Raw genomic sequence first — 6000 nt, 5'->3', positions numbered from 1 at the left:
ATTCATGTTGCATAAGCCAAATTTCATAATCAAAATAAAGTAAACCCTTGATTCAACATCAAGCGGCATTTTCATAATCAAATTCAAAACACTTAATAATTACGATTGTTATTGTGCGCCACGAGCCTTAAGTGGTGGAGAATGAGTGAGAATGGAGCATTCCTACCCTTACTCTGAGTATTTTGGACGCAAGACGCTTGACTTGTTGTCTAGAATAATCACCTCGGCCCATAGACTTTAGTACAAAATAATCACAAACATTCTTTCATAAAACCCTTATTCAAGGTAAAAACAATACAACTCATCAAACTCATTTTTGTGCCTTAGGGCATCATCCTAAAAACCCTTTTCTCAAAGGTAAAATCAACCAACACACAAACATTTTCTACTTCGAACTACGGAGCTCTGATTCCTCATCCTCGAATGAGTGATACGTAGGCACAAGGGCCCCAATCCTTGGCGAGCACTATAATAACAAAAACACCCCCTTCTTTTCACACATTCTTTTATAAATAAAACAATAATAGATAAATCCCATGTATGTAAACCAACCCAAATGGTTCCCATGGAGTACCATGGACGTAACGGGTGCTAATACCTTCCCCTTACGTAACCGACTTCCGAACCCAAATCTCGGTTGCGAGACTGATTCCTTATTCTCTTTTAGCGCTTCCCGTGCGCGTCTCTTTTCTGAGGGTTTTATCGACTATTTCCCCCCTCCTATCTGATAGAGGTAAACTAAATAAAATTCGGTGGCGACTCTTCTGACTTTGCCTCTCTTTGGCATCTCTTTAGTCCCGGTTTCGTTATCGTGAAATCCCAGTAGTGACAACTGCAGACAACACAACCATCATGGCCATGCTCACAATCGCTTACCATACAAACGTCCTTATGCATCGTCACCAAAGACCTTATGATGAAACGGACATCAAACACCTTAAACTCCCCAAGACAACCGTCTACCATATTAACAGATGAATTTCCATGGGTAGGCAGTGGGTTTGCTTTCACATTAGGTTCTCGGTCCTCAAAGGACACCATCCCACTCTTTACTAGCTTCTGAACTTCATATTTGAGCGGATAGTGGTTCTCAATGTCATGTTCGAATTCTCCTTGATGAAAAGAACAATGGAGGTCAGGTTTGTACCACCATGGAAGTGGTTCAGGAATTTATGGCGGATTTCTGGGTTATAGCAAGTTCTTGAGAACCAATGACGGATAAAGTTCTGCATATGTCATAGGAATTGAGTCGAAAGAGACCTTCTTCCTCTTGAAAGTTAGTTGTTGATGATTGTTGGTATTGTTGTTGTTGTAGGTGTTTGCTCGTTGTTGTGGTTGTTGTTGTTGACGTGGTTGTTGTTGAATTGGTGTTGATTGATTTGCTGAGAATACTGGGATTACTGATGATACTTGATGGTGGTGTTGACGGGGTGGTTGACTTCTTCTGGCTTGAAGCCTCCTCTTCCTCCTACTAATGATCACGTTGGCTTCATTATCCTTCTTCTTACTAAAAATGCCGCCGTATCTCTTGCTAGATGATACCTCCTCCTTCGACAACCGTCCTTCTTGGACACCTTCTTCAAGCCTCATCCCCATATTTACCATTTCGGTAAAGTCATTGGAGGAACTAGTGATTATCTTCTCATAATAAGATGAGCTAAGGGTCTTCAAAAATATCTTGGTCATCTCCTTTTCCTCTAAAAGAGGGGTGATCTGAGCAGCGGGTTCTCTCCATCTCTGCGCGTACTCCTTAAACGCTTCCTTGTCCTTATGAGATAATGATCTCAATTGATCTCGGTCGGGAGCCATATCAATGTTGTACTTGTACTGCTTAACAAATGCTTCTCCCAAATCGTTGAAAGAGCAGATGCTTGCACTATCACACCCCATATACCATATAAGCGCAACGCCGGTCATACTATCTTGAAAGTAGTGGATTAACAGCTGATCATTGTCAGTTTGGGTAGACATCTTACGGGCATACATCACCAAGTGACTGAGCGAACATGTGTTCCCTTTGTATTTTTCAGAGCCGGGCACTTTGAACTTCACTGGAATCTTCACATTCGGCACCAGACATAACTCAGCAGCACTCTTCCCACAAAGGTCCTTACCTCTCAAAGTCTTCAACTCTTTACGCAACTCAAGAAACTGATCTTTCATCTCATCCATTTTCTCATAAACGTCCGGACCCTCGGATCGCTCAGAATGATAAATGGTATCTTCTATGCGAGGTAAGGTGTGCACTAAAGGCGGTGGTATAGACATGACCAGGCTAGATGCCGGCATGGAAGCAAATGTAGGTACAAAGCCTTCAGGCACGAAGTTCAGTGGCATTCCCCACGGGAATCCGGCAGGCATAGCAGGTGCGAAATGAGCGGTAGAAACAAGCATGGTAGAGGTAGCCACCTCTGAAATAACGGTCCTCTGAGGAGGAGGAGTTGCGGGCATTGGAGAAGACTGACTCTATGCAGCTAGAACTGACTCCATCATGGCGGTCAGGCGGGAGATCTCGTCCTTTAGCTCTCTATTTTCTTGCTCAAGATGTTCCATGATTCTGGAGTGATTGGCGTGAGTGTTGTACCGATGAGTCAGCTTGGCTTAAGCACAGAAGAAACACCAATGAGACATCTGGAGAAAAAGAAACCTGCTTATGCAAATGATGCATGAAATGCAATGCTGGTTTATTCATTTATTATTATTTTTTTAAGGAACTTACTATATTACTTGCAAATATATATATTTAACAACAATTGCAATAATTTTATATGACTAAAAATCTCTTTTCATTTATATAATTGGAAGGATTACACTGAATACAATTTCAGAGCTATGCTAGAAGATAAAACCTCCGGCTCTCTCTGTCTCTTCGTTACTCGATCTTCAAGTAGCTCAATAAATGAATCTTTGTCTTTAGGCTCCAACTGCAACTCTTCATGCTTTTTGCTCAAAGCACAGAAATGCTCTTCCCATATATCCTTCTCTTGCTTCATCTTGGCGAGTGCGTCTTCCAACTCCTCTACATTTTGGTTAGGGAGAGTTAATGGCTCAACCACATCCATAGACATAGGTCTCTCACAAGGATAAGGCATCTTCAACTCCAAATCTCTCTTCTTCACCCAAATAGTTTAAGCTTCCAAAGCTACACAGTTGCATGGACCAAGCTTAGACCTTCCTTTCCTATGCATATTATGCCAAGCATGCATAATCTTCTACTTCAAATGTTTGGGATCTTTACCCTCTTGATAGAAAAGACCTTCTAAAAAAGTTTTATTAGGTTTGTCTCTCAAGGGGAACCCAAGTTGATGACGAGCCAAAGCAGGGTTGTAGTTAATTCCTCCCTGTGTACCAATGAGAGGAACATTAGAGAATTCACCACAACAATCAATAATCTCCAAACTGCTCAAAGAGGGATCATACCAAACTATATCATCATTAGTGAGAGACATAAGTCTCTGAGACCACTGTAGACATTGTTTGTTCTCCACAAAAGCAGGCGTCTGAGGCAAGTGCGAAATAAATCACTTGTATAGAAGAGGAACACAACAGACAATAGTTCCACCATCCTTAGAATTCCTTAGATGCAAAGAGAAGTATATATCACCTAACAGAGTAGGCACAGGATTCTCAATCAAGAAAATTCAAATGGTGTTAACATCAACAAAACCGTCAATTTTAGGGAACAAATCTAATCCATAAATGAGAAACATAAAGATAGCTTCAAAAGCGTCCACACTACCGGCTTGAGAAAAATCAGTAGCTTCCTTGATGAGGAAATCAGATGGAAACCCAAACAATCCTCCTTTCTTCACCCAATGAGCCTCTATCTCAGACTTTTTCAAGTGAAGAGCTTCAGCAATAAGATGAGATCTGGGAACCTCTTCCAACCCACTAAATGGCACTCTACTAGAAATAGGTATCCCTAAGAGACGGGCATACTCCTCCAACATAGGCACAAGCTGATAATCAGGAAAAGTGAAGCAACGGTAGAGAGGATCACAGAACTGCACCAATACACTCAGAAGTCCTTAAACCACATCAGCAGACAAGATAGACAGAAGCTTCCCATGACGTTGTTTGAAGTCCAAGGGATCTAATACAAAAGATGCTAGCTTCCTTAACTCTTTCAAGTTGGGACATCTGAAACTGTACTTATTAGCGTTTCTTCGTCCACAGTCAATGGTCTGAAAATATTTGCAAATAATACCTCAGTTCCTTGAAATTTTCGTGTGATGAATGTTATGATGTGCATGAATGCATGAATGCAACAATCACAAATAAGGGATCACACACAAGGCAAACAAACAAAGGTCAAGGGATGAATCAAGTCATTGTCAAGATCAATCATCCATTTTGGTGGATTATGGTTTTCACCTTATCAACACCCAAGTTCCATTGATATTGACAAGACTTGATTAGATCAACCAAGAATCAAGGGTTTGTGAATCACAAGCATGGAGTATGGGTAAGAACCATCCCAAAGGAGTGAACTAATGATAAAACCTGTAGATCATGTTCTAACAAGTTCCTAGAGTCTTAATTTCATCTATTGGATATTACAGGTTAAGATGACTGACTCATCGACCCATAATATTCTCAAGAGAAACTCGTCTGAGTGTAGTATCACGTAATAACTGTTATCAAGTTGACACTTGAACAGTCTCCACACTACATCCTAAATAGGCCAAGAGGGGGTAAGTGCTCTATGGTCCTCAGCTTCTCGGACCCCAAATTAGAGATAATAATGCCTAACCACAAATACTTGTGTGACATTTCCAAATCCAAAAGAGTCTCCACTGAGCAGATTGATCTCAAGCCAACTTGTTAAGGACTACTCCACACAAGTCGAACATGACTATACCATCCTCCTATCTTAATTATACTCAAGTTCAGGTTAGAACTTATCTCACCACTCAGAGATCACCAAGCACAACAAGCAGATTATATCACACAAACAAATATACATGCATCACATATATACAATTATATACACACAAAAAAGTAGGCTAAACCCACTGGAGACTACTCCCCAGCAGAGTCGCCACTTAATTTCTATATCGGTAAATTCATGATCATCAAGCTATGGATAAGCAAGACATCAAATAACAAGAGTCGCCACCGCGCTTTTAATGTTTCCAAGGGAAAAGGGAAAAGTACGAACGAAACCCAAAAATAAGAAGTTTTCAAATCAAAACTAATAAAATGCCAGAGATTACAGGTAAGGGGGTTGGTTACACAGAGGGAAGGTGTTAGCACCCAAAGTATCCTAGGTACTCCTAGGGAGCCCTTTCTTGGGTGCATATGTATTTTTTACAAAGTGATGTTTACAAACCAATAGAATGGGGGGATGAGAAAAGAATTCGTTAATTATATTTTTGTGTTTGACAATACCTTCAGACTTGTGCCTACATACCAACATAAAAATGATGGATCAAAACCTCGTAGTTCGTGATACAAATTTCAAAATGGATGCATTGCTTTTAATCAAAATTAAGTTTGAAAGGCACGAGGGCCTAGAAAATGGTTTGAATGAGTTAGTTCTTTTTGGCTTTTGAAAATTTTAATTCAAGTATAGTTAAGTTTATTTACAAGTTTGATTTAAGAAAAGAAGTTTGAAAATGCAATGGCATGAGGCCAAAGTTTCTAATTTGCAAAGGGTCTAAGTTAAAAAAGATAATCCCAAGCAAAAAAGTTTTTAAAAGGAGGGAGATATTTTGAAATTAAAGAGATGGGGAGGAGATGAAGAGACTAACCCTAAGCATAAATTTAAAAGTTAAGAGTTGAAAAGATCTGACTAATGGGCTACAATCCAATAGACAAGAATGTCATATAGAAATCCCAAATTCCCTTGGACATTAGAATCAAGCAACAAACAATGCACACAATATTAACTTGAATAACAAGGCATTAAATAAAGATAACCACATCCAATCTTTATCCACTCCATGATCTCCTTCACATTTGCCCATGTAACAGATGAATTCCACAAGTCACAGGTTC

This window comes from Lathyrus oleraceus, chromosome 2 (genome assembly GCF_024323335.1).
Source record: "Lathyrus oleraceus cultivar Zhongwan6 chromosome 2, CAAS_Psat_ZW6_1.0, whole genome shotgun sequence".
In the NCBI taxonomy this organism is placed as follows: Eukaryota; Viridiplantae; Streptophyta; class Magnoliopsida; order Fabales; family Fabaceae; genus Lathyrus; species Lathyrus oleraceus.
Note: the sequence above shows the minus strand (reverse complement) of the source record.